We start from the raw sequence: 10,641 nt of genomic DNA, 5'->3' as shown, positions 1-10,641 counted from the left end.
CTCAAAGACACTGGACGACTGCCAATCCAGGTACAGCAACATAGAGCGAGAAATGCTGGCCATAGTCTATGGAATGCAGCGATACCATACCTACCTGTATGGGAAGTCATTCATTGTAGTTACAGACCACAAACCCCTCGTTACCATATGCACAAAGCCACTGCATGCCGCCCCGCCACGGCTTCAGCGAATGCTGATAAAAACACAAGGATACAACTACGAGGTCACATATCGACCAGGAAACCAGATGGTCCTGGCAGACACACTCAGCCGACTACCCAACCCTGAGAACAACAGCAACATCGAGCTGGACGAGCGCATTGACGGAATAGAGGCAGAAGTCGAGGATCCAGAGATGCTCACTGTTGCAATGATAAACTTCTCTCCCGAGAAACAGGACGCACTCCGCACGGAAACCACCAGCGACCCCAGACTCAATGCACTGAAAGAGCTGATCCACCAGGGATGGCCAGACAACATCAAAGCTCTACCAAGACAACTACGTGAGTACTGGTCATTCAGAGATGAGCTCGCAGTTGAAGCAGGAGTCATATTCAAAGGTAGACAGGTGCTCATCCCAGACTCCATGACTGATTCTATACTCGAACAGCTGCATGTAGGACACCAGGACATCGAAAAGACACGGCGACTGGCGAGAGAAAGTGTCTACTGGATCAGAATGAACGATGATATCGAAAGAGTCTGCAGGTCATGTAGAGTATGCGTAGAACATCAGGATGCAAATCCAAAGTAACCTCTCAACCCACACAACACACCGTCAAAACCATGGAAATCCCTAGCTTCTGATCTATTCGAGATCGATGAACATCAGTATTTACTGATTGTGGACAGATATTCTAAGTTCCCTCTAGTGGATGAAATGCCCATGCCTGTGTCCAGCCGGGCAGTTGCACGAAAAATGGAAATGTGCATGTCTCTTTTTGGAAGGCCTGATGCGATACTTACAGATAATGGACGCCAGTACACAGGGCACGTGTTCCAGAAATTCACGGCTGACTGGGGAATCAGGCACGTGACAAGCTCACCCCACTATCCAAAAAGCAATGGATTCATTGAGAGGCATGTGCGACACATCAAATCCATTGTGAAGAAAACCATGAGACAAGGAGGTAACATACAAGTGGCCTTACTACAGGTCAGAGCAACACCCATCGACAGTAAACTACCATCACCAGCAGAACTGATCTTCGGAATTCCAGTCACCACCCTGCTGCCGAGTCGAGGGGACCCAGGCAAGGAGGAAAACCGACTCCACCTGGAGCAGAGAACAGCAAACATGAAGGAACATCATGACCACAGCAGCGGCAGAGAACTACCTCCACTCGGTCCCGGACTGCACGTATCTGTCCTAAACAAGGAAAAAGGGACTTGGTATCCAGCCACCGTCATACAAAAGTGCGATGAGCCAAGGAGCTACATTGTGCAAACATCAAATGGGAACAAACTCAGACGCACTGAGGAGCGCAAGAACCCGCTTCACAGAACCTCAACAGGACACTTATGCAGCTGGAACTTCTTCCAGCCAAACCTGTGAAACACACAAGATATGGAAGAGCTGTTTCCAAACCAGCTCACTACAAGGACTATGAGTAGAGACAATCACACACAAAAGGAGGGCTCTGAATATGTTTATTGTTTTTTGAGATGGACAATTCTGAGTGTGTTGTCTAAAAAAAAAAAAAAAAAAAAGAGAAGGCAACCTCTGTGTAATGACTGTACAATGCTGATCAATGATTGTACCACGTTGGAACTGTGTGATATGTTGGTTTATATAACCGAATGTTCTAGAGTATTTTGATATTTTAAAAATTGAAAACTAAACAGGGGGGGGGGGTGTAGTGATATAATGCTATGTATATCCCCTGGAACTACACTAGGTGTTATGTACTACCCGGACTGTTATTATGGTTACACCACTACCATGTATGGTTATTACGTCTGCCTACTGAGCCACGATTAAACCTGAGTTCTATAACCCGGTGTGGTCATTGATCCTCGACCAATACTACCCCAAGTATTACTTCACATGCGAGGCTGTAAGTAAAGACATTGTGAAAATAGTCTTGGAACGCCTATCAGCGATAGATGGCGAGTTTGATGAAGAGTTCGAAAGGCGCCGTCTTCGCCAGCTACGCCCATGACTATGCTCACTCCATATATGGTACTGCCCCTCAGTCAGTAGCTAGTCTAAATCCATGAGCATAGCTGCAAAAGAAGCAAAATACAAAACAATGCAAGAAGAAAGAAAAATAAAAATGAAGGAAGAACAACATAGAACGGAGCTAGACATACAGCAATCTGAATTAGAGCATCTACAAGCAGAAAAGGACATGGAGGCTGTTCGTGCTAGACTGGAGATCTAGAACCGAGAACTCAAGCAGCAAAGTGTTAGTCAGCCCATACAACAGAATAACAGACAGCTAACTTTCAATGCACTCATAGACTATCAAAATCCTTGCATTGATAGGCCACCACCCCCCTACCTGGCCCAAGCAATTCAAGAAAGCATAGCCACAAATAGACTCCCAATTCCAACTCCCACATTGTTTAGTGGCGATCCAATTCACTACATCGAATGGAAAGCCTCATTCAAGGCTCTTATTGACCAAAAGAGTATTTCCTCGGCTGATAAGCTTTATTACTTACAGAAATACATCAGTGGCCGTGCTCATAAATGCCTTGAAGGCACTTTTTATAGAGATGATGATGAGGCATACAGAGATGCATGGAATAAGTTCAACCAATGCTATGGTCAGCCTTTTATCATACAACGAGCTTTCAGAGACAAGCTGTCAAAATGGCCAAAAATACAGCCCAAAGATGCAAAAGGCTTAAGAACATTTGCGGATTTCCTGAATGCCTGTCTAAAAGCCATGCCTCATGTGAAGGGCCTAGAAATATTAAATGACTGTGAAGAAAACCAAAAGCTGATGCATAAAGTTCCAGATTGGCTGGCATCCCGTTGGAATCGTCAGGTCACAGTAGCACTTATGGACGGTAAAGAATTTCCCACTTTCAAAGACTTTGCTAACTTTGTCACCCTCAAAGCAGAGGTAGCACAAAGTAATCAAAGGGAAACAAAAGCATCAAAACTGCTGTACATGGTGACAAATCAATATCAAGCGATGGAAAATCAAGACCTCCATGCATGTGGTGCAAAAATGTCAAACATCAACTACCCAAGAGCGCAGACTTCACAGAAAAGTCCCTAAATGATCGACGAAAGTATGAGAAAGAAAATAAGCTTTGTTATGGGTGTCTGAAACCAGGTCACAGTGCCAAGGAATGTCGTCACCGCCACACTTGTGATGTATGCAAGGGAAGACACCCCACCTCTCTCCATGATGAGAACTACAGAGGGCGTGAAGATAGAGAAGGTCCTGTATCCACTGTGAACTCAGCTTCAAGCACCCCAGGTGAAACCACGGCAGCAATGGCACTCAACGTCACCAGAGGGGGCCAGTCATGCAGCACTTCTATGATCGTTCCTGTGTGGGTGTCCATGGCCACTGACTCATCAAAAGAACAGCTTGTTTATGCATTATTGGACACTCAAAGTGACAGCACATTCATCGACAATGAGGTGAGCAATGAATTACAAGCAAATACCCAGCATGTGAAGCTGAAACTTACCACTATGCTTGGAGAGAGCATGATCATGAAGTGTGAAGGGTATCTGGACTCAGGGTGAGAGGTTACAATTCATGCATCCACATTCATCTTCCTTCTGCATATACAAAATGCTGTATTCCTGGGAACTGTGATCATATACCCACTCATGAAACTGCAAGAAGATGGCCTCATTTAACAGCAATCACTGATAAAGTGCCACCCCTCCTCACCTGTGATGTTGGGCTCTTAATTGGGTTCAACTGTCCCAGAGCATTAACACCCAGACAGGTATTAGCCGGAAAAGACAACGAGCCCTATGCCATCCTTACAGATTTAGGATGGAGCATTGTCGGCTGCTCAACACCAAGCTTAGATGGAACAGACACCAGCCTGTGTCACAAAGAAGTGTCACAAGAAGTGTGAGCGTCTGGGTAAGCTTTCCGTATTGGAGCGCCCAGTGCAGAAGCTAGTCCTGTTGTTAGAGACTTCTTAAGCTCATTACTTTAATGAAACATTGTCATTCTTACTGTGAAAATTATTCGTAGTTCATGTTGTTTAATGACACACTCATAATTTTGGTGGGAGTCTAGCTAACCCAATTCTAAGTTTAATTCTAAAGAGAGTTCCCTGTTGAACAACCGCTTATTCATATTATTGCAGGTCTAATGTTTTAAATATGTATTACAGTATTTCCTGTTTTGGTTGCTTCGAGGGGCTTTTATTCTGAAATTATGAATTGATTCCTAGTATTTCCTATCGCGAACGAAAGAAGGAACATTGACGGTGAAATGAGCTCTCATTAAGTCGAATTTTATTGTATTAGCACCCTCCAAAGAGGCACAAGGTTAGTGTTCTTTGTATTGTATTGTTACGTGTTTTTGTGCTTTGACGTAATTTTGAAGCCTTAAGGAACTTCATAGCGCTTCTAAGTTGAGTGTCTGTTAACAGATGTGAGCTAATGTTAAGCTAGGGTAACGCTTGAAGCTATATGGCTATGTAGTTAATGTATTTCTGTTTGTGCTTTATATCTGGCTCTTATGGTGGTTTGGAGTTTTTAAATAAATGAAAAATCATCAGTTGAAGTGTTGACCATCATTCGGTGGGGATGCTACATTTGTAGTTTCTGGTGACCATTCCACTGCTGTCGACAATCCATTATCTGCATACCGACTAAGGTCTATCACTGGTCTGCTTAATGTCAGTAGTCTTAAACGGCCCATGTCAAATATTTTTGTAATACACGTGTGAATAAGTTAATCGTTGTAAATCACATTTCGGTGGCCTTACGCATACGAAATAAATAGCGATTGTACAGAAAACGGCTTGTGGTCTATTGTAACAGGTGTCTGAAATTCAGATTTGATCAGAAATGTAAAGTGCTTTGAGTGGCTGTTGCAGCTAGAAAAGCAGGCCCGGTTCTACGGGGGTGCAAAAGGGTGCATTGCACCCTTAGATTAATATTTTGCACCCTCAGTTGAATATTGTGACAAAACTTTGAAAACTTTTAAAAGCGCTACAAATGTTCGGCAGACCATACTGAGCTCATATCACACGCAGCAGGTGGAATTACGTGATGGCATTTGTTTGGTGTAACTAGGGATGCCCCCCGAAACCCGGTTCTAAACGGGAACCGGTTCTAAATTAGCAAAAACCGGAGCATTTTTAAGATCCGACGTTTTCGGTTCTGCTATCGGTAGTCGGTAGGTACTCGAGAAATCATGGAGTGAGATTTATATTGTGGCAATTGTGTTTTTCGAGGAATTTAAACGTCGCGAACATAATCTTGTTCGCCGTTTTCTCCATCTCTCTGTCTCTCTCTCTTACTGCGAGAGGGGCGGGGCTGTGCTGTGCTCCACACACTCGCTCACACACGCACAGACAGCTCTGCTCAAGGGCTCATCATGGCGGAGAGAACTAAACGTTCAAAAGTTTGGGTATATTTTTCAAAAGTTGATGACAACAACGCTCGTTGCTACAAGTGCAACAAATCATTTGCCAGTAAGGGTGGCAATACAAGCAATCTGTCGAAACATCTTTTGTCGAAACATGGTATTAATCTGCAGAAATGCGGAGTTTTCGACTGCTTTGCTCATAGTGTTCCATCCACGTCCACTGCGGGTAAGCCGTATGAGCCATAGATACGGAGTTAGCTAGGCTAATAACGAATTATTACGAATAGGCCAATAAATAAAATATAATTGCTTAGCTAATTGTTTAGCTACAAATATATAAGCCATAGATACGGAGTTAGCTAGGCTAATAGCCGGGGACACTATAAGTCAGGAGAGATCACGACTCCTGCCGGAGAAGGCAGATATGTTGATTTTTCTGCAGAAGAACTGTTAGGATAATGTTCTAGGTTCTTGTTTGTTTGAACTTCCGTTAGCCTTTTGCTGTAAAAATTTATTTTTAATATATATTTTTTCTTTATCTTTATCTACTTTTATTTTTTATCTTATTTGTTGTTGTTGAATGTTGATTATAAAGTCTATAATTCAGACGCATTTAAAACATTGCTGCTGCTGTTGCTGCTGAATAAATAATAATTGTTTATATTTATATAAAGTTATATAATAGAATAATAAAGCAATGTCGATTCTGTTCTTAATTAAGTGTCTTTTTTTCTTGCATAATAATCAAAAAGAACCTATAAGAGTATCGATAAAGTACCGAACCGATAAGCAGTACCGATAAGAGTAGTAGTATCGATACAATCCTAACGATACCCATCCCTAGGTGTAACAGACAATTGTGACCTGTGGGTGGCGCAAAGAAGTTACGATCAATTAGACTAGAGGATGCATTTATTATGCCGTTTTAACATGTTGTAAACTAGCAATAAGACACGTTAGTCCCTAGTTAACGGTTCTGACCCTTTAGCCGAGCGGTTAGTGATGTTGCAGTACACTCCGTATCGAATCCCGCACCGGGCAAGAAAATAACCTGTTACAATGTTCTCAGAAGATTCATTAATTATGACTTTATTTGTAAAAAAAAAAAAAGAAAAGAAAAAAGAACAGTCCTACAAGTTAGCTAAGTCGTAGATGTATGAAAATAAATACATACAAACGTTACGAAAGTAACCCGGGAGCATGATGCACCCGGGGACATTAGCTACCCAGCCAAGGTCAACTTTTTAATGTGCAAGAACGAATAAGCAACGTTATGAAAACGCGGTTAGCTTAGCTATGGATATTCTTAAATGGTTTAAGCTGAACGCCAGCAAAAGAACCACCGCCGCCACCACAGCCAAAGATACAGAGGAAGCTGCAGAGGGAGCTGGCTGTAGCAGCAAAACAGTCGGAACAACGAGACTCCCGCCGCCTGTCTCACCCCCTTTCCCCCAGTCTTGCGAGAGCTGCCAGATGCCTGAGAATCGAATAGCCTGCACAGGTTTGTCTAAAAAAATACCCAAATTGATTATTCAGCGGAGCAAAGCGTTCATTTTGTTCGTCTTGGTTCCGCAACAGAGAGTGGCTGGAGTATTCTTGCCAAAAAAGACGCAGCGTTTTGTTTTGCTTGTAGAAAGTTCAGCACAAATGGTAATGCAGACATAGCATTCACCACTGCAGGCTACAACAACTGGCGCCATGCTCTTGCGCGCGATAAAGGACTTAGTGGGCATGAATCCAGCAAAGAGCACATTAATCGATGGCATTGTGGAAGGAGAGACTTGTTAGGGGTGCGACGGGGAAGGAGATTTCCACGCTTGTTAATGCAGCGCAGCTCGAAAGAAACCGTACCTACCTGTCAGCAATTGTGGACATCGTTGAATTTATAGCCGTAAACCAGCTGCCTTTCCGTGGATCTATTGACGCGTTGCAGGCCCGGTTCCAGAATAATGTAACGTGCATGGATAAGTAGACACGCTGGCCGCTGGCTCGCGGGTCTGACCCTTTAGTCGAGCGGTTAACGATGTCTCCTGCGGTGCGGGCGATACGGGTTCGCCTTCCGGCCGCCGCAGTTCCTGTGGTTGCGTTGTCCCCCGAATTCGCTACATTGGTGTCAGCAGTGGGATGGAGCGACCGTAAGGCCATCGGAAGCGTATGCGCCCTGAGGCGTGAAGAAGCTGATATGCTTAAGCGCGGGGACGCGCTTCCTGAAGGAGGGGGGTAGTGTAACGTGCATGGATAAGTAGACACGCTGGCCGCTGACTCGCGGGTCTGACCCTTTAGTCGAGCGGTTAACGATGTTTCCTGCGGTGCGGGCGATACGGGTTTGCCTCCCGGCCGCGGCAGTTCCTGTGGTTGCGTTGTCCCCCGAATTCGCTACAATAACATAACTAACAGTGCGTCTGAACTGAGTGGGGATGCAGTAGTGGGGGGAGTCCAAACCGTCTACAGGGGTCGGGAGCGGGTCGGGGGACATGCTCCCCCGGAAGAAAATTTTGTCAATTTTAACAGGTAAATGCAATAATCTGGTGCACTTTAAGAGGAAAAGATGCTAGATCTGTGAATAATACTACTTTACAGTGTATACACACAATACAATGAGTCACAAGGTTTTTGACTTGAAATCTGTTGTTGAGGGCCTTGGGAATATAGGCATATGAAAATAAACATTTCACACCACACCAATGCATTTACCAACTGAATACTATGCAGTTTACTGTAAGTCTCTACATCAAACAATCACTGAAATATTGACGTCCTAATGGCACGACGCTTGATTTTACGCTCAATATTATTATTAGAGTAAGACGATATTTTGGGTTCATTCGGAAACTGTAGCGAGACAAATTAAACAGTGGTGGCCCATTAATGAGAAACACTGTGGTGTACTAGCTAGCTGCAGTGCACACTGTGCTGGCTGGCACAGCAACATTAAGTTTTGTAATGCTGATACAGTATCACGCCCGCAGTATATTACCATGTTTTACCAAAATGATTGCTGATGCAGGAACACACCATTGCAGAAAAAAACATAATACTTTTTCGTTTTTCATTTTGCCTACTCAATTTTACAATTTGATACATGGTTTCACCACTAAGCACTAAAATAGCTTTGATTGTCTGGTTTCCATCATGTAGGCCTACAGTATTTATTAAATAACATTAAACTGTAAAAAAAGTGCTTTGATTGGCCAGGCTTCAAACTAACCAACTGCATTACAATATACCAGTGACATGCACGGGGGGGGGCGACTGCCCCTGCCCTTTTTTCTCTGAGTGCCCAATTGGGGACAGTCCTGCTGAGCCACCAAGATGGTGATGTAAACGTCATGGAGTGGGGACCTCCAAGGTGGTGGGGTAGACAGCAAAGAGACCACAGACCAGGGGGACACAAGACCCTTATTGGACAGAGATGGTAAAGGTTAAACTAAGCCCCTGATTAATTATCCAGGTTACAGTATGACAGGATTAGATTTTTAATAGATAAACTCACAATGTCATTGGTATAACAGCGTTGCTTGGTAAATAACAACTATAGTTTACTGATAATATAGGCTACGGAATCATGTCATTGTTACATTTGGCATCTACTTGAATAAGGAGACCGGTGTAGAAAAGTTCAAAAGTTTATTCCACTGAAAACATTCACGAGGAAACATGTCTGAACACTTCTGCATAACTCCAAATCAACTGTATTCATCAGCTTCCTGTATGATAAGACACCACTGCCCCTAATTGCAGCTGCAATTGCTGATTACTGCCATCTATTGGCCAATAATAATAAGTAAATACAATAGACTGAATGGCATTACTATTACTTATGGAAATTAATGTACTTTCTTATAAAATATAAATGTTTAAAACACGAATTCTTACAGGTCCTACATAATCATGAAGATAAAACACAAAAAAGGCCAACAACAGCAATACAATTGCAAAAGTGATATTAAACAAAACTGTTTCTTACCCTCATTCAAAAGAGCTGCAGCCTCCTTGAAGTTGAGTTGAATCGTCTTAGCAGTATCTCCTTCCATTCTCCTGTGAATTTGTTAGTGAGGTCCCTCTCAACTGCAAGCTAGATCAGATGTGCTTTTCTTTTGTGCAGCATGTTCCTTCTGTGGTCACTCAGGACATTGTTCAGTGTTGAGAATGAATTTTCATTGTTCAGTGTTGAGAATGAATTTTCACATGTTGCTGTCGAAGCTCTAAATGTTAAACAGACCTTCAGCATTTCTGTTACAGTAGGCATAGCTGCCAGAGCCTCACAGTATCTTTGCAAAATGGTCAGTGTTATCCAGTTTTCATCTGACTGGGCAATTTCATCCAGCAGAAACCGCCGTGCCACAGCAAACTCAGCTTCCTTAAACTCTGTCCCTGTTAATTCAGTAGCAGTCTTACTTTCCCCCCATCCACGAAACATTCACTCCCTGGGTGTAGGGTGCACAGGGCCTCTACTAATTGGTTATTTCTTTTGCTAAATCTTGCTGACATTTCTCCCACTACAGCATCCAGTGCAGTGCTTGAATTGGAATCAAAAAGGTACCAATTTTAATCCTACCCTAAATCAGGCAAAGTCATGTGACCGTCTTTTAGCAGGATATAAAAATGATTTGGCATTGAGAACTCTATTTATAATATTTCTCAGGAAATAATGTGGTCGATATGTAGACATCTTCTTGTGATGTCTCCAAAAAGACATTGACTTTATTATCATGGTCATATCATCAGGTGCGTGAAGTCTTAGATATTCAAGATGCTTAATGATGAACAACATGTCCAAGAAAAGCTACTATAGCCGCTACAGTCAAATAATATTTGATTGGCAGTGATCCTGACAGGTCAAGGTATGTTACAATTTATTTATTTTATTTGCTGTGTTGAAAGTGCACCCTTTTCAAAAGGAAATGTTCTGTAATTGACTTCTTATAAACACACAAATACTTTGATTACTGGGATAGAGTAAAATATTCAAATCTTTGTAAACTTTTGAAGCAAATGTGATTGACCTCTCCAGCAGATTATCAATATATATTTTACCAATGGGTCTGGGTAATGGAATATCTCACCCAAACACAATGTCCCTACATGTTCTCTGCATCCTTATTTAGACACTAAA

The sequence above is a fragment of the Lampris incognitus genome, chromosome 10, assembly GCF_029633865.1.
Source record: "Lampris incognitus isolate fLamInc1 chromosome 10, fLamInc1.hap2, whole genome shotgun sequence".
NCBI classification, from domain to species: domain Eukaryota; kingdom Metazoa; phylum Chordata; class Actinopteri; order Lampriformes; family Lampridae; genus Lampris; species Lampris incognitus.
Note: the sequence above shows the minus strand (reverse complement) of the source record.